The sequence below is a fragment of the Marmota marmota genome, unplaced genomic scaffold, assembly GCF_001458135.2.
Source record: "Marmota marmota marmota unplaced genomic scaffold, marMar, whole genome shotgun sequence".
NCBI classification, from domain to species: Eukaryota; Metazoa; Chordata; class Mammalia; order Rodentia; family Sciuridae; genus Marmota; species Marmota marmota.
Genome location: NW_026000076.1, coordinates 9,294,589 through 9,318,142, shown reverse-complemented (window position 1 = coordinate 9,318,142; position 23,554 = coordinate 9,294,589). Strand labels below are relative to the sequence as shown.

Below are 23,554 nucleotides of genomic sequence, written 5' to 3'. Positions count from 1 at the left end.
TAGACATTTAATCATGCAGGATGCCCAGCCTTATCCTCCCTGAGTGATTTCAGCACATTTTGAGCTCTTGCTCGGGTCCTGTGGGGGAGAGAGAGGATGTGATGTCACGGGGGTCCTGTGTGGAAGAGAGAGGATGTGATGTCACGGGTCCTTGCCAGAAAAGTCAGCTCTGACTCCTACAACTACCAAGTTGAGTCAGGGGGTTGAAGAGGATTCTGTAAGCAGCAGTGAGCAGGCAACTGTGCAGAGGAGGCCTCTAGGAGGCTGTGATGATGGCCTGTTCCTGCCTGTCCCACAATTAGCACCAATTTGCCTAAAAGAGATAACATTGAGGTAGGAGGCTGAAAAAGATCTCAGTGCTATCTTGCCGGGGAAATCTGTGACTTATCAGGGAAAACTGGTTTAGCAGCTGACTCTAGCCTTACTCAAGGATGGATAACCAGCAGCTCCTGGCAAAGAGGTGAGGAAGGTAATCTTGTTTTCATCAGAGTGTGACTTGGGCACACCCTAGTGAGGCCCAAAGCTGGTAAACAATAAAGAAGAGTGTGGAGTTCAAATTCAGACGCAGACAACCCTGAGTGCTAATGCTTGTTTTTTTAACTTACTATGAGACCTCAGGGAATTCTGATCCCTTTTAAGTGTCCACAAAGTGGTGATAATAATACCCATTCTTCTAGAAGATTATGGGGATTAAATAAGGTAACATAAGTGGAAGCATTTATCCCATGCCTAGTATGCAGTAGGTGCTCCGTACCTCATGACTTCTCTTTTCTTTCCCCTCTGTTGCTGTTATTATATTGCCAAAATGGGAAAAGCTTAGAAAGCAAGAAATAGTGGGAGGGCACTCCATGCAGTGTAATTTCCCGTACCAGCCACATGACTCTTCTTAGAATTGCTATCTAGGATGCAGACAAAGCAGAGGATTTCAAATCTTTATGTATAGCATGAACACTTACTCGCAACTCAACAGTCAGTCTTGGATGTTGGGCTAAGTTGAATGTTTTTCAGAGAAACTAAGCCACTTCTATTCTCTTCTGCCAAAATAAACCATTAGCAGGACCCCACGGAATTCAGAACATAGATCACAATACATCAGAAATACCTTGCCCTGGGCTAGTCAAAATATTTTGACTCCTCTTGTCTTCCAATGACTCATAGGAATGATTCCTAAGCCTGAGGTCATCCTAGCAGGTCCTTTGTGAGCTAGATTACAGGAAGAAGTATTATCGTGTTGAGGTCCCGGGGAGGCCTTTAGTAAATCATTTTTCCACCACATCACAGCTCTGTTATACAAAACCATGCTTTGGTGACTTCCATAGATTACTCTAATAGCTACTTAATACTGTCTCTGTTATTTCCATTCCATTCAATTCTAACATTAGCTACCCAGAGTTGGCAAAGGCTCCACAAGTTTAGGATCATAGACCTCCATGAGATTGCCCTCACTTCAGATGACAGTCACAAGTCTTAGGAAGTCCCCAGGCCACTCATACTTTTGACCTACTGGCCACCATGGGGTTACCATGATAATTCACTTGAATATTCTGAACCCAAGAAAGTACTATATTTATGATTATAACTTTATCATTAAAGGACATATTTCAAGAAAGAGGTATTAGAAACATTGGAGTACCAAAAGAAATCAAGCTCAAAAATTACTTGGCAAGGTACACTTTACTTTTACAGAAGGATGTGCAAGCAAGCACACCTGGGCGAGTAGCCCGCCTTTTTATCCCTAACAGGCACTGCCCCTTGTTCTGATAGGAGGAGCTCAGGGTTACAATCTACATGATTGTGTAATTATAAAATTGGGAAGAGCTGTAGTTAAAAAAGCTACGATTGGATACAGGTTGGAAGCTCAAAATGACTACACATAGATTCTACATCCCAATTTTACATTTAAGGCTAAATACCACATTGTGAAGATGGACCACTCTACTTTCCATTTCCCACAAAGCCAAACAAAGAGATACACAGGGCAAGGTCAGGGAGAGGACACAGAGGTCCCATACCCTCATGCTGTGGACTCAGGGAACCCACCCTCCTGGTGCTGAGGAGACATGCACTCTCAAGGCACACCTAACTTATGGAGTCTGTGCCAACTCTAGGTAGATAGTGTCAGAACTGATTGGGGTGGAAGCAGAACAGAGATAGTAATAAGTAGTTATTACTCAAATCTATAGAAGTAAATCAAGTCACCAGAGCATGGTTTGGTATAGAGTAGCTATAATGAAAAACTGATTTACTGAAAATCTTCTTAGGACCATAGAATCTGAGTTAACTAATCAGAGATATCCACTGAACCTCAGAGTTTTTATTGAAATTTCATACACACACACACACACACACACACACACACACACACACACATCATTGACCACATGATGAAAATCAGTCTCTAGGCCCCTTTCTCTCCTTTATTTGATTTTTAACTCAGGTCAGGCTGGCCCAAAATTCTAACACTCTAATCTGGTGTTTAGTTGGTTTTCCTGCTAATTGGCACCCTTCCCGAAACCATGTAGAGACCCACCCTGAGTCTCTTCCTAGGCATTATAGGCTCTCCTACTGGGAAATTCCAAGGGGTGTAGGAGCTCTGTACTGGGAATGTGGGAAAAGATCAAATATATTCTTTATTATGCTACAGTCTTCTAAGAGATTTATGAATCTTCAGGGTTTGGAGTCACTCTGCCTCTTGGGCAATGGGGAGTTACTTTAAGCAAATGAAAATTATTTATTGAGCAATTACTACAGGCTAGCCACTCATAATGCATGTGCTAAAGGCAGTAATATGTTGGGAAGATAGACAATGGCATGGAGGGTGGTCTGGATGAAAGTAGCCACCGTGCAGACATAGAGTGAGGGGAAATGAACTAGGGGAGCAGATGTGGAAATAGAAAGGGAGGGCTTGAGAAATTCTGCAGGAAGATTTCAACTTATTTAAACTTTCATCTCCATTACAAAACACTACACAACAAGAAGAGGAGTTAAACTTATTTCTCTTTTTTTAAGAGAGAGAGAGAATATTTTAATATTTATTCTTTTAGTTCTCGGCGGGCACAACATCTTTGTTTGTATGTGGTGCTGAGGATGGAACCCGGGCCGCACGCATGCCAGGCGAGCGCGCTACCGCTTGAGCCACATCCCCAGCAAGTTAAACTTATTTGGAGAGTTGAAGTTACTGCCTAAAAATATCCATGTAACATTGATAAAGAAAATGCCTTATATTTGATTTACAGAGGTTTTTGCTTCAAACATTAAAAATTCAACTAATGGAGGGATCTGTGTTTTATCTTTTGAACAAACTTTAGAATTCCTGACTTAATCTTTAACGACATAACTCCAATTGGTTCTGTAAAACAAGAATATTGACTTTCCTTGTCTTCAAATGGTTGACCTGTTTCTGTTTTAAAATAAATACTGTCCATTTTTACCTTCATAATAATGAAATCTGTTCCCTTTTAAGGCCCTTCCTCTCCTGTAGATCAGATTTATGGAGAGGCTGCCTGAATCTTGGGATGTACCCTTATATAAGTTGTGTATAAAAGAGAACATTGGATACTGATATGTTGAAACTTCCTGCATATGGATTTCAGCGGATAATAAAAGTTGTATTTCAAAATTCTTGGTATGTAGTCTTTTTTTTCACAATAGTAACTAAGATACTGAATCTCTCCTATCCACAGAAGTTCTGCAATATGATGGACATTTTAGATAAGGATTACCTGGGCTGGGATGAAGCTCGGTGGTGGAAGGTTTGCTCAGTATGCAACAAGGTCCTAGGCTCATTTCTAACACCAAAAACAGATACAAATAAAAATAAAGAATTACTCAAAAATTCTTTCATGTGTTTAAATTTTTTCTTGGAGAAGAAGATAAATAATTATTTTAATGTATCACAAGTAATATGTTAAATTGAAATTGAAATATTTAGAATCATATATAGTTAAGCAATAAGTACTAATCACATAAACTTTGATTTTTTTTATTATACATCAAGCTACAAGAAGGTGACTTTTAAAAAACACTGGTAACTGGCAACTCTTTGTGTTTAGCAATACACTTTAAAAAGTTGAAGGAAAGACTCCTTTGACATTATATTATAAATAAATAACTTAAAATATCAGCAAATGGTTTTTGAACCTCTGCTATTTGGTAAGAAAAAAATGTAAAGTATTTAAAAAGAAAATGCAATCAGCTGTGTAATATTAATAAAATTAACATTTATCACATATTTACAATGCATCAGGGTTGTTCTAGGACTTTGTATGTTTAAATCATCTTTTTCTCACAACTACAATATGAAGTATAGGCACTATAATTATTCCCACTTACATAGAGAGAAACTGAAGCTCAGAGGGGGTAATCAACCTGCCCGAGTTTTCACAGCAATAGAAGACAAAAGAGATGATTAAGTACTGTGAGTGTCATAGTCTCTTAAGGTTGCTATGACAAAATACCTTAGGCTGAGTAATTTATAAGCAATAAAAATTTATTGCTCTCAGGTCTGGAGGCCAGGAAGTCCAAGATCAAAGTGCCAGGAAATTTGGTATCTGGTAAGAATTTATTCTCTGCTTTGCCTGCAGTATACTCACATGGCAAAGAAACAAACTCCCTCAGTCCTCGTACATGAAGGAATAGAGATGAAGGCTCTATTCCCATTCATAAAAGAGCATCCTTAATCATGTTCCACAAAGCCTCATCTCTTGATATCACCACACTGAGGATTAGGCTTCAATATATGAATTTGGCAAGGTTGGGAAGATGGACAAACATTCAGACCATAGGCAAGAGACAGTGTTCAAAAACTTTATGGACATAGGATTTGAAGTAGATTGGAGAAAGTGCAGAGATGAGGAGGAAAAATGTAGAGAAATTAGAAGGTGCCATAGAGACCTACACAAAATAAAGGAGGTGGTAAAGAATTATAAACCTACTAATGCCATTTGTAGATTTGCTTAGAGAGGTGCTCTCAGAGTAAACAACTGCCAAAAAGGGTGATTTTGCCAAAAAATAGTGGATCTGTAGTAATTCAGTTAGCATACATGTTATAAAAACATGACAATTCAAGTTCAAATTCAGATAAATCCAAATAATTCCAGTTAAGGAATTTTAATACTTCAACACAAAAGATCAAGAATTTGTATCTTTCAACTTGTCTTCAATAGCCAGATCAGATTTAGCATTGAAGAATGTTGCAAGAACCTTCTTACTAATTTTTAGAAATCATTTTGGAGTTTTAAAGGTTAGACAACAATCCATAAATGCTGTATACTAAAGGATCTCCTCATCATCCAAATAAATATTCATTCAAGATTTTTTAAACTTTCCTAAAATTCCTTTCCCTTTGAAGCTCTCTGTATCCCACCCCTTCACACACCCCTGCCCATTCCACCCTCACCTCTGTCCAAGAGACTGGACAAGCTGAGCTGCCAGTCTGATTTTAGGAGAAGCATTGTGATGCGACTGTCACGCACTGTCACAATGTGCCCATCTGGGGACTGTGGACATTTGGGCAATGTGGGAGCTGACTCTGGGTCATGAAAAATGGAAGCTTGCCCAGGTAGAGAGTTAACAATGTTAAAATTTTCTTACTTTTTTCTCCCTCTCTGGATAAGGACTTAAAGGAAAACACTCAACAGCTACTGTGTATTTGTTTTAGGTTATTGAAAGATTTCTCAAACGTGTCATGTGTTGGAGTTTGGTTAACATCAAAACCTTAAGTGGAATATTTCAAGGTGACTATACTGTATCTTTCTTCTCTGTCAACATGGGCTGATAATGGACACTGATCAACCCTAAACGACACTGAAATATACTTAGAGAAACGAAGAACAAAGCATTATATCAGAGAAGATAATAACCCCCCCCCAAAAAAAGATAATAACCCAAGCATAAGACTCTGAAGAATCAAGATGATTTATGTTTATTTTTCTTTAGAATCCTAGAAAAAGATGATATTTTCTAGGAGTTTTAAAATTTCTGATGTTGGAAGGCAGAAAGGGAGAGAAAATGAGTGTGAGCTTTAGGGTCAGGCCGTCTGGTTCCCTTCCTGGCTCTGCCACTTAATAGCAGCATCGCCTTGGGCAAGTAACATTACCTATCTATGCCTCAGACTTCCTGTCTGTTTAATGGAGATAATAATAATACCTCCATCATAATGTTTTTACAGTGGATGAAGTGAAATAATACATACAATGTTAAATGTCAGCCATAGAGTAAGTCCTCAACAACTGTTAGGTATCAGCTTCTCCATTTGTGCCATTCAATGCACTGCAGCCAGCTGTCAGCCTACTTCTGATAAATTTCCAGACTGGGTTATTCCCAAAACCATTATTGTTATATTCTAAAGTCCTTGAAAATTTTCCAATCAGAAAATATTTCTTTCAGAGCAATTGGTCAGAAGCATTAGTATAGAAAACACAATTCTGACTCTTAGTTTAGTCAATGAAACCAACACTTAAAATGAAATGTTATCACATCAGAAGTAAAATTGACTACCCTCCAGAGTGTTCCACAAGCCGAAGAATATTGGGGACAATCAAGAGATCTGGATGTTTTCAGTCTCCTACATAAGACCACAAAGCTGTGTTCACACTGTGGTAAAAGGCTCCTCCCTTTGGTCACATGAAGCAAGTTCATCTGATCTGAACTCTATAATCGTTTCCTCTTTCTATATTTCTTTTGGTAGCAATCATAATTCAGACACACACACACACACACACACACACACACACACGTGCATAAGCATATATCTCCTTTCCTTAATGTAACACTGTTATGGTTTGGATCCTGTAAATGCAGGATTACGCATAGGTAAATGATTAGATTGTGAGTTTGAACAGATTGAAAGGGTGGAAATGTAGGAAGGTGAGGCTTGCTGAAGAGATGGAGCACTGGGGATGTGCTCTAGAAGGGTTCATCTTTCCTATGTCCCCTCCCGCATCTTCCAGACCCACCATGAGCTGAGCAGCTTTCCTTTGCTGGGTTCTTCCCCATGATATGCTGCCTCACTGCAGGCCCTAAACAATGCAGTCGGCTATCTTTGGACTGAGACTCCTGGAACTGTGAACCCCAAATAAACTTCTCCTCCTTTAAGTTGTTCTTTTCAGGTATTTTGGTCAAGTAACTAAAACAAACATTCTTTTAATTGAATATTAATTTTTAAGATCATTTTAAGCTGGGTGCAATGGCACACACTGTAATCCCAGCAGCTTGGGAAGCTGAGAAGGGGGAATAGCGACGAGTTCAAAGCCAGCCTCAGCAAAAGCGAGGCACTAAACAACTCAGTGAGATCCTGTCTCTAAATAAAATCCAAAATTTGGCTGGGAATGAGGCTCAGTGGTTGTGTGCCCCTGAGTTCAATCCTCAGAACCAAAAAATAAAAATAAAAAAATAAGAATATAAACTATCTTAGAATAGCATTTTAATGAAATGTTATTCTGCTTTTCTTTGAAATCCCATCCCATAATCAGAATGCACCACTTCTAATAGCCCTATACTGTATCTTCCTCAGAAACAAAGATGGAGGGCTATAAAAGCTATGAGAGGCCTAGGAAAACATTCGCAGGACAGAATATAAGACAGGAATGACTAAAAGAGGGAGTAGAGGATACTGTATTGTTTTACCATTAGGTGAGGAAAAAGAAATTGTCAAAAAATTCAAAGGGTCTGAGATTTTTATTCTCCTTGCAAACTAAAACATTAGCCTGTCATACTCTTAGATTCTAGTAAAAGATGTAAGAATTCTGGCATCAGAGAAAAAAGAAAGTCCACTACTCACAGCAATAGTAGTATACAAAGCATAGCCTTTAAAAAAAATCAGTTCCTGGTGCCCCCATTTCTACAGAGAGATGCAAAAAAGACCAGAAAGACCAGAAAGCACCTGTATATATGTAGTGAGTTGTGTTACAGGAGAGGAATCCTAAACTTAGAGAATATGAATCTGTCCTATGCTTTGGAGAGAAACATTATTATTATCATATTGGACAGCAAACATGCCTGCCTTTTGCACCTCTAACTTTCAAGACTGTTCACAAGACAAATACCCTTGAACACTTAGTCTGGAAAACAAGGCAGCCAGAACCTGGCTCACAAGAAGTGCAGAAATACTAAAGACCCTTAATAGAATTGTTTTTCAACAATTATCAATAAATGAATTATTGGTGGGGACTTCTGGGGATTGAACTTACAGGCACTCGACCACTGAGCCACTTTCCCAACCCAATTTTTGTATTTTATTTGGAGACAGGTTCTCACTGAGTTGTTTAGTGCCTTGCTTTTTCTGAGGCTGGCTTTGAACTCACAATCCTCCTATCTCAGCCTCCTAAGCCACTGGGATTACAGGCCTGTGCCACCATGCCCAACTATAAATAAACTATTTCATGTTATCCCTTTGAGTGCTCAGAATATGTGTGTTTGTCTTATATTAGTTTCAACTACATATTTCTAAAAGGACGTCATAGATCTGAGAAGCTAATAAGAATATGTAAAAGCAAGAGAACTATTCCTCAGTATGGAGAAACAGGCTACATTATTATCAATGAGAATGGGTACTCTTTGTCCTATTAGAGATGACAGGCACTCTATTATGACTGATGTTTGTAATGAAAGTAGCTGAAGAAAACATTAATCAAGAGGGCTTATCTCACTTCATTAAGTGAGTTAATAAGGCCTATATCTCCTCTCTTTACAAAAAGAAAAATCTTTTGAAATTTCTGAAGTCTTTAACTCTACAACAACAATTCAAACATTCTACTCTGAGGGATTCTATTCTTTTTTGGAATATTGTAGGTATGACAAATGAAGTTCTATGATCAAATGAAGTTAGAGAAATTCTAGATTCAACAAAGCTAAACAAGCATTTTAAATGCAGGAGTTCTCAGAATTCTAAGCATATTGATATGCACTATGAATCTCTAAGACAGGTATAGTATTTCCCAAATCAATTTGTATGTATACACATGCGAAATTTGGGCATAGACCCAAATTTCTCAGAGTACCTCATGGAATAGAGTTCTACAGAAACTGCTTAGAGATTCCTCAGGAGAGAAATGGCTATCACCGGCAGTAGGTGGTGGAGGACAGAGATACTTTGGGGAGATATCGGACGACTGGTCTGTTCTACTCCAGAAATATTTCTCCCAGGTAGCAGCAAGTTGCAATAGATGGCTTTCTGCTTTCTTGATTAAAAGTGGGTGGTTATATCCATTACTGACTAAAATCTGGGAAAAATAAAGACATATCAAGATCTGTGTGTAAAATTTTAGTTCTATATAAACTAAGAAATCACCTATCCCAAGTACTTCATTTTCAGATGAGAGCTAAAGATACAAAGATATTAAGACGCATCCTAAATCCAAAGATTGTCAATGAAAGAGTCATGACTAGAATCTAGGTCTCGTCAATGCCAGTCTATGCTTTTCTCCCTAACCTCAGTAAAAGTGGCCATTGATAGCCACTGTCATTGACACTGAGAAAGGAAGCTAGTCTTCTTGTTCCTAGGGAGACAAAACCTGAGTGAATTTGGGAAATTAAGAAATAAACCTCAAAAAAGGCTGAGCAAAAGGCTTTGCCATGGATTTTCCTCCATCAGAGAGAAAGCAGCTTGGAAGGAAGGAAGGAAGGAAGGAAGGAAGGGAGGGAGGAAGGATGAATTTCTTGAGCTTCAATTTAGGTACATTTTAAGGGTTGATGACACTGAAATTTGAAGCAATTCAATGTTTTCTCTCAACTCTGCCACTCACAACAATACTTCTAATCAGCAAATGTGTAGGGTTTACCGACACATTTAACTCAATTCAGACTTCACCCAGGGATAGCATCAGACCCCATAGGATAAGAGTTAAGCCCCACAAGACTTCTCCTCCAACTCCCAACTTCAGATGCCAGATCCCCAGATTACCCACTAATTTCTGCCCAGTGTAGTTACAAATTGGAGGTTCCCTGAGGCTCCCTCAGGTTCAATCATTTGTTAGAACAGACCATAGAACTCAGAAAAATAGTTTATTTTCTGGATGACTGGTCTGTATTAAAGGACAAACAACCTGATAAAGAGATCCAGAACTGTCTGAGTACAGGAGCTTCTGTCCCTTGGAGCTCTGTGGGGAACTGTCCTCCTGGCACATAGATGTGCTCTGGTTCCCTGAGCTGGAAGCTCTCCAAACCCCATCTTTTTGGGTTTCTATAGAGGCATCATTCATAGACATGAGTGATCAAATTCCTGGCACTGGGGATTAAGTCAATCTGCAGTCCCTTTCCCCTACCTGGAGGTTGGGAAGGGGTGCAGAAAATCCCAATCCTTCAATCAATTTCCCTGATAACCAGCCCCCAACAGTGGTTCACTAGGGAACATCCAGAAGTCACCTCTTTAACACACACCCATGTGCAGTTGAAAGGGATTCGTTATGAATATCGCAAGACCCTTTTTTTCATTGTTATGCTATTACAGGAACCGAGGACAAAATCCAAATATGATAACAACAACAACAAAAAATTCTCTTTAGCTCTACTTTCTACAGCTTTTAGAAGCTGTGATCCAGGAAAGTGAATGAAGACCAAAAAGTAAATTTCTTACGTCACAGTATAACTGGAGGCCATGAGCTGATTAACTCACTTCTAATACTAGCAAGTCAGTGTTTCACTTGTTTCTGTTTTGCCTCACTCCCTATTCTCACTTCCCAAATAATTAACCGACAAATTCAGCCCTGCCTGTAAGGAAGAATAAAGAAAAACATCGAAGAACAATACCAATCATATGGCCTCCTACTCAGTAATCTTTCTTTAGGTTTACAGGAACCAGGAACGTCTGGAATGCTTGGACCTGTGGACACCATCAAATCCACGTCAAATTCTTGCAGAATTGACTATGGCAAGAATTGATAACCCTTCCTTGACCACCTGACTACAGCTAAAATTAGACTCTTCAGAAACCCCATGTAAGCTTTTTTTTTTACCTGAGACCCTGGCAAGAAGGAAGTTGGGTGAAAACTCTCTGTTTTCCACCTGCCAGCTTGGCCAGCAGAGCTCTTTCTTTGCCAGTTACTCTGCCTCTTGACTTAGTCAGGTGATGGAAGAATTACATAATATTTATTATATGTTATTAGATATAATTATATAATAATATTTGTCATGTGAAAGTTGCTTGTCTATCATTGGCCCATCTGAACAATAATTCTTTAGGAGATTCTGCCCAGTGTATTTCATGTTGCCTAAACTCAGAGCCACAAGACACTTCATGATCTTTCATTAAGAAGTTTGCTTTCAGTCATAAAGTGCTTTTCAATTGAAGAGGCTGCTGTAAAACCACTTCATGAAGGCACATTTGGATGTGAGTACGCTACTGGGAAAAGCCTAAATGAATGCAATTGCAAAAACTACAGGAAAAGTACATCATTAAACTTCCTGACTATGCTTGATGGATTCAATTTAAGAACAAATATTTCTTTCTCATCGGACTGAGTAGTGGTTAAGCATAAGAACTCTGAAATTAGACTTGCCCAGGAACAAATCATAACTCTTTTACTCATAATCATGTGATCTTTGGCTAACTACTTAATTATATGGCTTCCTGTCATAAGGAGAAAAAAAGGACTGCCTATTTAATGGTTAGCTATGGTGTTTAAATGAGACAATGCATACAAAGCCAGTGCCCAGCACCCAGTATATACCCCATAGTGCTTATTCATTATGATTACCAAAGAAAATTTCACAATGTAGTGGCACCAAACAATTCTGTCTTGCAGGGAGGAGGCTGATTTTAGAAGAATCTGATTCAAAGTTTTAAAGTATCCTATTTTTAGGTCTTTGTCACCACCATCTCCTCTGGTACAAATTTAAGTGCCATTTTAGGGTCAAGACCACATTACCTTTCAGGGCACATCTTGCTCAAAGGACAATTACTGGGGAAGGTTTTATTCTCTCTGTGTTAGCATTTTTAATGGTGCAGAGTCAAGGATTTCAAAACTGTTGTTAAAGGTGAATTTTATATTGGAGCTATTAATTCAGAAAATGCTAATGGTTGCAACAATGTTAACAGCTGAAACTTAAAACAAAGGATGTTTTCTGTTAGCTTAGTTCCTTCCCACAAAGCTCAGAAATGATCTTGGGAGCAGTTGTGCACATGGTGGGTAGAGAATGCAGGGTAAAATCCTGCTGGTGGTTTTGGTTTAGAATTTAAATTTTACTTTCACTATTACCAGGCAGTATCAACGGACATTAAAAATAAGAAAATCAAGAGTAGCAGGTTCACCTTAAAGAATAATCCTAGTAGGAGGGCTGGGGATATAGCTCTGTTGGTAGAGTGCTTGCCTTATATGAACAAGGCCCTAGGTTCAATCCCCAGAACCACCAAAGTAATCAACATCATCATCATTATCATCCTAGCATTAAAAAAATTAAGTAGATACATATACATAATACATACTTTTAGCATAAATTCTTGATGAGAAAGAATTACAGCATGAAGCATGAGTTATAGTGAAAGAATCTGTATAAGAAATTTAAAACATCATTCTTTCAATATTTAATATCAGGTACTGGGCTGGGTGTTGATGATGGATACAGACATGAATAAAGATACTGTCCCTGCCCTGAAGAAGCTCACAGACTTGGGAGTGAAGCAGACATGTAGAGATACATGACAACTTACCCTGGTAAGTGCTAAAACAGAGGTTTGATTTGCTGTAGGTGCACAATGAAGGCAGAATTTACTACACTTGCCTGGAACCCCAGGAGGCTTCACAAAGTGATATTTGAATTGAGTTTCAAGGAATGATATAGTCCTGCCTGAGTTTTCTTGTGACTAAAAACAAAACAATGTAATATTCTTACCATTTTCATACAGTTTACAAGATATATTCTGTTTCACCACAGCCCTAAAAAGTTTCTATGTTCCAATAGATGAAGAAGCTGGAGCTCAAAGATTAAGAAGCTAAAGGTCACAAAGATAGAGACAGAGAATTTGAGCCCAGATTTATATGGTTCCATACCCCTTACCATAACATTGTCCTGCCTTGTCCAGAAATATCCACTTTCACTCCTTGTTACCAAGCAATACACAGTTAACTTTTATCTGTGTGGACTTTCACTGTGGAAACTTACTCTGGAAGCACAAATAGAACATCAAATTTTGGGTTAAAGGATTGGGTCCAGGACTAGGGATGTTGCTCAGTGGTACAGTGCTTACCTAGCATTTGAGACCCTCAAAAAAATGGGGGGGGGTGGTGGAGAAAAATTGGGTATAAAATGAAAGGCTAAGATGGAAACTGTATACGCAATTCCACTTAGCCCACAGTGCCCTCTCCTTTCTTTGAATTTCATGCATATTCAGTTTTAAGATGCAAATTTTAAATTTCTGGTGTATGCCAGATTCCGTCATCCATGAACTGTAAATACCTTAAAGCCAGGGATAAAAAGTCTTATATTTCTCTGACACCTTTAAGACCCGGATTTCACACAAACTGGCTCATTAATTGCTGATTCACTCAGTGCTTTAAAGAGTGCTTGGTAAATTTGTGATTCAAGTTAGGTTGACTGAAGTAAGACAACAGACTTAAGGTTTTACATGTTATAAAAGAAAAAGGTAGATTAAGCAGATTAGCAGATTAGTTTTTGGACTAGTAACTTTCAAGCATTAATGCACATTGGAATCACCTGCCTGCACTTGTAGACCTGTCCTGTTTCCTTTGTTAGAAGGCAGAGTAGACAGGAATATTACTAGAAAGCAACTCAAGGGGAGCTGACTTGTAGGGAATTCATAGCCCATGTCTCCAAGGGATATGAATGTGCTGTTTTTATTGTTTTGCTTTCAGAGCAAAGAAGAGTAATAAATACAATAACTGCTCTCATTTATTGTTTCTAAGATGCTTGACACTGTTCTTGGTGCTTTAAGAATATTGTCTAGTTCTCACAGCACTCTGTAGTGCTACTATACCTATATTAATAATAGTGTGGGGAAAAAAATAAAAAGGAGCAGTAACTTCCCTAAGGTTAAAGAGGAAAAGCAAAATTGGGTATGATGGCTCATGCCTGTAGTCCCAGCACTGGAGAGAGGCTGAGACAGGAAGCTCCCTTGAGTCCAGTTCAAGACCAGCCTGGCAACATAGTGAGACCCCATTAAAAAAAAAAAAAAAAAAAAGACTGGGATTTAAGTCTGTTTCACCAAAGTCAAAAGTCTAGGGTTCGGTGGTTCCTTGGCACTAGGTAGCAAGGGAGCATCCCAGGGAGGCCTAAACTTGTCACCAAGGTGCCAATGGTACAAAGATGGAAGGGCACTCAGCACTTGAAGAATAAGGCCCTCCATGGGAGATTTCTGACATTAGTACTTGCTTCAGTGGGGATTTAAATTGAAATAAGATATCTGAGATATCTGGGTTGGAGCTACCTAAGAGAATATTCCTGCATTAAGCTGATGGCTTGCAAGGTACTTAAATTTTTATTTTTAGCAAATTGCTAATGCCAGATTCTGCCTTTTCTCCAGAGACCCTCTAGGAATTTTTCCATCTGCTGTCTAGTAGGAAAGTCCCACCCTAGACTTTTGTCTTTCTCTAGGTTAATTAAGACTGATGCTAGAGTCATCTCTTAAGGCCAGAGGGGGTTTAAGGTTGTTCTCCTCGAAGGACATCCAGTCACCCCACCGGATTGGAAAAAGCATAGTATTTTGATGGGGGAGCAGGAAAACAGCAGTTAAAAGCCCAAAGGAACAACTTTTTTGGGGGGAAAATCATTTTGACTTAGAAATAGAAGTGGGGTGAAAAAATAGACAACTAGTTATCTATTAATTTCTCCACTCACATACATCTGTCTCTCTCAAACTGCCAGGATAGAGCAACAGTTTAATTTTTGGTGCTCTTAAAATAGCTGGCATTGATGAAGTATTCCCAGAAGACTTTTACTATTGTCTTACATTTTTAAAAACTGAGCATTAGATTTTCCATGCAGAGAACTGCTAGCTTTCAAGAAGTCAGAGTTTGCTTTTTCATCCTAAAATACTGGACGGGATGGGGCGGGGGGCGGGGAATGTGGAGGAGAAAAAGATTTCAGATCAACAAATGAAGAACTCCCTCCCCATTCGCTCCAAACAACAGGTGGTTTGGTGTGCCTGGGTCAACTCCTTTATGCACAACACAAATCGTAGGCGGAGTTTGCAAACGGAGTCTTCCTAGAACTTGCTGGTTAGAGATCCAGGAGCCCATCTGGTAGTGTGGGGCAGATGGGGATTCCTGCAGGAAAGGAGTGTTGGTAGTCAAGGGGCTCAACGATTTCGTGGTCCAGCAATACTTAGTTTTGCCTTTCTCCTTCAGTGTAATTCCATCCTCTCCACCTTCGGTTCTTCAGGGACCCCCTTCCGTTCTTTGCCGAGGAGTCCTCTCCATCCTGACCTCGGTCTTTAGGAGATTTCCCAGAAGAGCTATTTTTAGTGGTGGCTGCTCCGCTCCAACTTACCCAAGGGAGGAGCTTGCGGTAACCGAGCAAACGCTGCGCGCACAGAAGCCACGGGTTTTCCGCGCATTGTTAGGGATGAGGAGTGGAGGTGGTATCAGATACAGCCAATTCCCCCGGCAGAGCTCGCCAGGTGGGCAGCTCAGAGACCGGAGTGGCTCGATCTCGAAGCGGCTGGAGAAATTTCTTTTCCTGTCCTGAATAAAGTCCTCGGCGGCCGGCGGCAATCTTCACTGGCCGGCTGCGGGCACGGGGTGGTCTCTGCAGGGGAGGAAGTTCCCGGGCACTGCTGCCTGCGTCACAGCGGGGCTGGCACCGCGGAATCGGCTCGGCGGGCGGTGGCGGCGGCGGCGACCCCGGGGCCGGGCGCTGGGCGGCGCTGGGCTGCCGCTGGCCCTGCTGCACGCGGGGCGGCGCTGGAGGCGGCTCCGTCCGTGGCCGGGAAGGCGCAGAGGAGGAGGGCTGCAGGGCTGGGGCGTTAGCTGCGTCCCGGCTCGGAGCCCGCGAAGAGGACGAGGAGGAAGGCGCCGCGGTGGCCGCGGCTGCAGCGCTCCGGGCGCGACAAGCCATGAGCAGCGGTCCCGCGGGCGACCCCGCCATCGCTGGTTGCCGCTAAGCCCGGCCCGGAGACAGCTCGCCGNCATAAGGAGAAAAAAAGGACTGCCTATTTAATGGTTAGCTATGGTGTTTAAATGAGACAATGCATACAAAGCCAGTGCCCAGCACCCTCTCGTGCCGACACCGTAGCACCCAAAGGTAAGAGCGGGGGAACCGTGGAGGGATGGAGAGGGGCGGCCCGCAGAGGGCCACCGGGCTCGTTCCGCTAGGAGAGCTGGAGCTAGGACTCGCCCTCCCTGCCTTGCTTGCTTTTCTGCCTTCTCCTGGCCCTGGGACAAGCAGAATGTGGTCGCCTGCCCAGCGTGCGGTGCCTGGAACCATCGGTTCTACTGTTTAGGAACCAGACAACCCCTACCCCACCCATCTCACGCTAGCACCGGCGTCCGCACGAGGAACCCCAGCCTGGCGCCAAGCGCAGCGCGGCCACAGCAGGTTCTGCTGGGGGGGGGGAGGGGGACACACGAGGGAAAAAAACGCGATCCATCCTCTTTCTTTCCTACCTGGAAGATCCCTGAGACCCCGGGGGCCTGCCCTTTCTGGTCTTTTCTCTCCTTGCCATCCTAGAGCCTCTAAAGTTAGCACTTTGTGGGGTGTGGAGGAGAATTTGAAGGTCTTTGTAGGGAACAAGAGAGCACTGTCCCCTCACCTGCAGTACCAGAGACGGGAGAGGGGCTTCGCGGGATCCGGCGGGCCCCAAAAGCCTGGTGTTTAGGCCAGCGATTGAGACTAGGACCGTTGCTTCTCCCTCACCCCCAGACTGAGCCTTCTTTATCTGCCTCTTTTCAGCTAGCTCCCAGCAAGGAGGTGGTTAGGGATGGAGTTAGCAACTCCAGGTTGTGCTCTCTAGATGCTAATGCCTTTCTTTTCTTGCTCAACCAATTCTTCCCACCCTCACCCACGCCTGCCCGTGTACATCAGATTTCAAACAGTTTCTTTAAAACCTCGCACAGTACCTGAGTTTGCAGTATCTATCCAGGCACTTAATCCACATCCTTATGCGGATATATCGAAGGGCCAAACTTCACTAGGTTTCAAATTCCTTAAGTATTTCAAACTCCCAGCAAACCAATTAGGAACACTTTCAGGTTACCATCCTCCTTAAAGTAAAAAATAAGAACCAATCAATCTTCGTAGGAGTGCCGGCATTTGGCAGAGGGAGGTTTGAATTACCCTATTTAACACAACCTCAGAGGAGAGAGGAATGGGTAGAGGAAATCACAGTTCCATTTTAGTCACATACTTCTTAGAAGACTTCAGTAGTACAAGAAATGTAGCCTTAACAAACGGTCACATTTCTGGACAGGGATGTGGTGGTTTCCTAAAGCAGATAAGGCTTCAGCCTGGACAGGTAATTCTCTCTGTTGTCCCAACACTGCAAAACCGACAGCGTGGTCAGTCTTATACATGTATATATTCTCTTTATTTTCTAATGATTTGTAGAAAACCCAAAATGTAGCCTGAATTTGACAGAATTTGCTCAGATTCATAAACCATATTGGATGTGTGGATTAAGGTAACAGATTAGATTTATACAGTTCTAATCTTTGATATTTGCATTTCTTGTGACTGCTTAAATAGGAAAGGCCAAAGGTGTAAAACAGATTTGCTTTCCTGTGGAATGACTAACTTAAATTCTGTCTTGTCCTGGGGTCTATTTGTTTTCTTTAGGAAGGACAGGGGGAACAGATGTCAAGGTGGATATTTTCTATGGTTCACAATAGATTTGCTGTAGATAGGATCCAACAACCCAGTGATTGTATAGAAGACAGTAAGCACAGTTAACAATTTTCTTACTAGTGAAGTTTTGATAATTTTGTTAGTGATGCTAGTCTGTTTTCAAATTTAATTAATATCTTTATTAATATTTAATTAAGTGATTATTAGCTTTATTTAATGAATTTGTTCAATTAATGAGGTGCTTATGTAATGTTTTTAAGGGAATGCTTCCAGTGAAAGACTACATTAAGTGCTGTAAGAGAAATGAATATTTTTTTTCACTTATATGAAGTTTATCTTTAAAAATGAGACAGTTATAAACAACAAAAAAGACAAAATTAGAACTGTTTTAATTCCTAAGTTTCAATTTTTGCCAAATTATTGTTATCACTTTTTTAAAAAAAAATGTAGTTGTAGATGGACAGAATACCTTTATTTATTTATTTTTATGTGATGCTGAGGATCAAACCCAGTGCTTCACACATACCAGGCAAGTGCTCTCCTGCTGAGCTACAGCCCCAGCCCTGTTGTGACTTTTCAATAGTGTATAGTATTATTAAGTTATAGTCACCAGTACATTTAGAATAAAGCCTAAGTTTAAAAAGAAATGAAATGGAAACTATACCTTATTTTGGCAAGCAGGTGTTAATGATTTTTTATATGATGTATTGCTATACAATATAGTCTGGCTGCTCCAAGTCCCTAACACATTATCTCTGATTCTTATAACAAACCCCTAGAATGGATGGCCATCCACATTTTACAGAAGAAAGGAGCTCAGTTTGTGACTTTCCAAATACCTTAGAGCTAAGTTAATGCCTAATGAGAACAAACATCCTTAGTTTTTTGTTTTGTTTTGTTTTTGTTGTTATTGTTGTTTTCCTCCCACCTCTGGTCCTGTACCACTGAGCTACAACCCCAACCCTTTTTATTTTTTATTGTGAGACAAGATTTTACTAAGTTGCTCAGGCTGGCCTGGAACTTGGGATCATGCTGTTTCAACCTCTGGAGTCACTGGGATTACAGTTGTGCACCACCAGGCCCTGCCTCTTTAGTCTTAATGATACACTTTTTCTCATTATCCAAAGGCTCTTATTATTCCTACCTTAATTTATTGTTGACTTGACATAATGTCTATATGAGGAAACAGAGGTTGAGAAAGTAATCTGTCCAAGGTTTTGCATGTATCTAATATCCAGCAGGACTCTAATTTTCAGTCAGAGCCATTTATTTCAAAAATCTATGTTCTTGCCACAGATTTCTATTAAATGAATGAATTAAAACTTGGCCTAATGGACTATTCACTCCTGCCCATCAGCTATTGTCTTCTACATGGAGAAGAGGATCCTACTCCCAAGAGTTCACACATCATACCTGGAGTGTTGGCTGTATCTCCATTCCTGCACCACTCATGAAAGCTTATTACAACCAATGAGGGTGACATTACTATGGAGATGTTCTTGAATCCACTTACTTTTTTAAAAAGGTATAAATCATTGGCATGGAGTAAAAAGGGTATCCTCAAGATAGGATTATTAAAGGAATAGCTGCTATCATATTTTGCCTCAATTGCCTAGCAGGAATACAAAGGAGCTTACATTATTGAACTTCTGTAAGCCCTGGTTTTCCTTTCCTCATGTGTAATGGAATTAATAAAACCTACATAGCTGGTTGTTGTGTGGATTAAATGTAATTACACATGCAAAGCACAGATTCCTTCTTTATACAGCTGTACTGAAGTCTATATCAGATTTTAGTATCTTTAACTTTTGAATCACATCCTTTTTTTGTAGTCTTGAATTAGAAATATATACTGCCCTTTTGTAGATTTTCCTTTGCCCAACATTGCATATTTTTTAGAACTTTACTAGCAGTATTTCAGTGACAGGAATCTGTATGTTTTAGCAAACACACTTCCTGTTTTCTGCCTTTTCTGATTCTCAGCTTTGCTTATCACTCAAGGCACCAGACAATGGAAGTATCTGCCCCCCTCAACCTCACTCTTGACCACACCCCTGCTAGCTGAAATTCTGCATCTTCAAAGCACAGCCTAAACTCCACCTCCTTCCTGAGTCCATATGCCTCCCTCTGAATCCTTAGTGTATTTCTAATTCAAATAACACATACCCTCATGCTTTTAAAAAATATTTTTTTCAAGCTATTATCCCAAGAAGTACAGTATATAAAACTAAGCTTAGGGACATTTCACTATTTCTTTATATTCTTTACATAGGACTGCACTTCAAAGATTTTTATTTCCTGAATGAAAAACAAATCATATGTTTTGAAAGAGATCCTAAAATAATTAGGAAACATACCCAAATTATTTGTTTCTATTACATGATTGTTAGTGACACTTTCCTCATCATTTTGAAGTTTGTTCCTTTCAGCCTTTTCCGATAGTTTAACTGACATTACATTTCCTCGGAGGCCATGATTCTTAAGGCCACTAGGCCACTAGGCGCCACAGCAGATAGGAAAATTTCATTAATAAATTGCTCCAAGTGTGATATAAAAACCATATTAAGGGCTGGGGTTGTGGCTCAGTGGTAGAGCACTTGCCTAGCATGTGTGAGACACTGGGTTTGATCCTCAGCACCACATTAAAAAAATAAATAAATAAAATAAAGTTATTTTTTAAAAAAAACCTTAGGTTGCAAATATATTAAGTACTTCAATATTTGAGGACTTTGGCAGTGTAGAAGGGTAATGGTCCAGGTGGATTTCTTTAATTAGGAACTGAATTTACCTGAGTGGAAGGAAGCTTGAGATGATAAGCGAGGAAGATTTCAAACCAGTTTAGTTGGAAGTAGGACTAATTGTGGCCCAGTGCGGAGGCTACAGCCAGAAATGACCTTGAGGAGAGATAGCATAAGTAGAAGGAAGACCCAGACAGTCTCACCACAGTTAGGGCTGGAATAAGTAAAAACGAAGAGGCAAAAGAAATGAAGTATGACCAAAATACTGTATGATTGAGACCTGCTAGATATTGACCATTCCTTTACTATTAAAATAGGAAAGAGACATGCATCAGGCAGGGCAAGAAAGGAGACAAACTAATATAGCCTTACACATCTGGCACATGAGTATACTCCCCGTTGCTCCCAGGGTTAGCATAGAAGGACAAGAGGGTACCTCTCAGAGCTTCATCTAAAATAGGTAATTTTCAGGAATATATTGAAAATATCTTAATTATTAAAAAGTAGAGAATGAGTATGGTCTTTTTAAATATCAGACACGAAAACAACAACAAAAACAACTATCTACTTAGAAATGTTTTAGGAGCAAATTTAGGAACATTTTCTGGTGTTGGATGGGTTTGTTGTTATTATTTGGTTTGGCTTGGTTTTGGGTGCTGGGGATGGAACCCAGGACCTTATACATGCTGATCATGTGCAGTACCACTGAGCTATACCCCACACCCTGGATGGATATCCTTTTGAAAGTGTGATTCTGTAGACTGTTGTGTAGAACTGAATGACAGTTGATAGAGGAACTGAAACATGGGTTCAGAAAGTTCAGCAAAACTCAAAAATCAGTCATAAGAAAGCTGTTTTAAAGCTTAGGGAGGTAACTAAAAATGTTTCAGATAACCAAAATAGTTTGCATCAAGGAAGTTCTGGAGAGTTAGACATTGTTTAAAGAAACTTTCTAAAGACTCAGAAGAACCAAAGCTATTCCCATTGCCAGAGAAGGCTATAGAGGTAGAACAAAGAGGAAAGTTAGTTTGGTTAAACCAAACGTTTTTGCTCCAAAGTCTGCAGTACAAGAGAGAACGTGCTGGAGTGCATAGGGAAATGTTTCTCAACCCACTTTTCACGATCATCCTCAGTGCACAAGCCTTTTAAAAGAGAAATTGTAATACTGCAGATATATTTTACTATGTATCTGTTCATGGACCCTGATGGACCACAATCATTAGTTAAGATTTTTTTTTTACACTATGTCTTCCCACCCCAACAAATGGGTGTCACATGGTTCAGTGTTATGTCAGAAATAACCAAAGAGCCATATACAGCTAAAAACATGAAGAATGGTCAGTGTATCAATATGTTTTGAATGAGTGCACCACATACATTAATTTACAAATCCTCTGCAATTATATTGCTACTTGGTTTTCCTTCTATAAAATAAACACACTTTATCTTAAACTGAAATTTACATGTGAAAAATGTAAGACTCCTACTTGCTCCAATTTCACATTGGCAAAATAATTAAATTCCTAAAGTTATCTCCTAGAGCCACCTCTACTTGCATCCTTTTGTTTTCTGCATGAGTAGCCTTCCCCAAACTTCGCATACTTAATTTCCTTTTTTTTTTTTTTCTGATGATCCTGACAATGCTCTGTTAGCCATTCATTCTTGTGGCTGTTCAATTACATATGAGATAAACTAGTTTGTCTGTATCAGAGAAGTCACACCTTAAACCACATGTTTATAATTATGAAACACTGTGTCACCTGTCAAAAACACTTCAGGGCTAGAGGTGTGGTTCCGTGGTAGAGTGCCTGCCTAGCATATGCAAGGTGCTGTTTTCGATCTCTAGCAATGCAAAAAAAAAAAAAAAAAAAAAAAGATTTCCGTTCACAGCAAGTAGATATCTGGGGAGGGTGTGGCCCCTGAAGTTGTTCTTGGCTTTTTGTATCTGGTTCGTTGCACAGGTTCCCTAGGGAGTATAAGCCTGGCCTCCTGATGTCTAATCTTGGAAGTTACTAGAAGAGCTACCTTATCTTTTTAAATGTTGGCTATTTTCAGCATCTGGATCCTATTGTGCCCTGGCATGTTTCTTACCCCCACAACTACTCATCTCTCATCTTTTCAGCTTTTATTTTAACCATATTGTCCTTTCCTTTTTCTTTGTTCTCAAACAATTAAAAACATATATATATATATATTACAACTTTTCTCTGTGTTTGATGTTTGGAGCTCAGTGAGCCAGAAACCTTATCTGTGTTGGGCACCACCCTGTCAGCAGCACTGCAAAGTGCCTGGGATGGAGCTGCTCAAGAAATAGTTGTGTCATTAGTATTTAGTGGTTTGTTGGTTTGGTTTGGTATTGGGGATTGAATCCCCAGGACATTTACTACCTACTCTCTTGGAGTACATTCATTTCCTTCTCTGCTATTTTAAGTTCTGGTAATGAAATTTTAGTATGAAATCACCTTTCTTTCTTTCTTTTGTAATATTTATTTATTTTTTAGTTGTACACGCTACCTTTATTTTGTTTATTTATTACTATGTGGTGCTGAGGATTGAACCCAGGGCCTCGCATGTGCTAGGCAAGCGCTCTAACGCTGAGCCCCAGCCCTGAATCACCTTTCTTAATAGAGACACTAAAATGTATATGTAAATATTTCTACTTGTGATTGAAAATTAGGAGAAAGCATACAAAAGTTAATTATAAACTGGCATATTAAAAAAAAGCATAAAGTCAGGACATCTGAGTAAATCCTGTGTAAGTTGCTAAATAAGCTAAATATGTGAAAACTCCTGGGTCCTGTGGGTTCCATCTGTAGATTTTTAAGAACTTGTCAAAATTTATAAAAATTACTTAGTAGTCTTTTTCAAATATCTTAGAGGTTTATGAAAATTAAAAACTTGTTTAAATATCTCCCTTTGTTTGGTAAATAGGAAAATAAAATCTAACTTGTAGAAAAATGATTATTTAGTCAGTTATACCTGGATGTTTTTGAAGATTTGAAGAATGATTTCATTAAGAAAACACCATCAGGCTAATTTATATTTTCTCCCTTGACATTAGCAAGGTCTAGAACCGTGTGCCT

At 39.8% G+C, this 23,554-nt stretch overlaps 1 protein-coding gene across 2 annotated transcripts in view; it reads left to right on the top strand.

Annotated features, from left to right (window-relative positions):
* Positions 1–15,207: 15,207 nt before the first annotated feature.
* Positions 15,208–23,554, top strand: part of Lrrc8c (leucine rich repeat containing 8 VRAC subunit C) — a 97,323-nt gene continuing 88,976 nt past the window's right edge. The window contains exons 1-2 of one of the 2 annotated variants that reach the window (XM_048814491.1): positions 15,208–16,078; positions 16,154–16,194. The gene's annotated coding sequence lies outside the window, so the exon portion shown is untranslated. The remainder of the gene's footprint in view (positions 16,079–16,153; positions 16,195–23,554) is intronic. The other variant, XM_048814490.1, reaches the window with a different exon arrangement.